Raw genomic sequence first — 850 nt, forward strand, 5'->3', positions numbered from 1 at the left:
GGGGGGGTAAAGAGAAAGGGTAGGGAAGGAGTGATAGCAGGGAAAGAGAAGAAAAGGGGAAGAGAGAAATCAGAGAAGAGGGGAAGATAAGACGAGAGGGGGAGAAGGGGAAGAGGAGGGAAAGGATAGGAGGGATAAAAGAGGGGGTGAGAAGAGGGGAGGAGGAGAGTGAAAGGGAAAACGGAAGGCTGAGGAGGCTTCCATTGTCGGGAAGAGGGGAAAGATCAGTAGGTTTTTTCCCCTCCATAATAGTTTCAAACTGAGGGGAAAGGGGAAGGGAGGAGAGGGAGTGGGGAGAGGGGGAAGGGGAGGGAGATGGGGAGGGGGGGAAGGGAGGGGAATAGGAGGGGGAAGGATGGGGAAAGGGAGAGAATTGAGGGGGGGGAGAAGGGGAGGTGGAGAGGAAAGGGGGAAGGGTTAGGGGGATGCAAGGAGGGGAAAAGACGGGTGGGAGTTTAAGAGGGGGAGGGGGAGAGGATTGAAGGGGGGAAGGGAAGGAGGGGGGAAAGGGAAAGGGTAAGGGAAAGGGGGGAGAGAGAGATTGAAGAAGGGTGGGGGAGGAGGGAGGAAGGAGGGAGGGAGTGGGGAGGGGGAGGGAGGGGGAAAGGGGGGGGGAGGAGATGAGGGGAGGAGGGAAGTGGAGGAGATGGAAGAGGGTAGAGAGGATGGGGGAAATGGGAGGAAGGAAGGAGGAGGAGTAGAGGAGGGGGGAAGAGGAGGGAGGAGAGGGAGAGGGAGGAGTGAAGATTGAAAAAAAGGGGATTGGGAAAAATGGGGGGGACAAAAAGGGGAAAGGGGGAGAGGGGGATAGGGGGAAAAGGAGACGAGAAAGGAAGAGAGAAAAAGAAAA

Source organism: Penaeus monodon, chromosome 27, assembly GCF_015228065.2.
Source record: "Penaeus monodon isolate SGIC_2016 chromosome 27, NSTDA_Pmon_1, whole genome shotgun sequence".
Classification (NCBI taxonomy): domain Eukaryota; kingdom Metazoa; phylum Arthropoda; class Malacostraca; order Decapoda; family Penaeidae; genus Penaeus; species Penaeus monodon.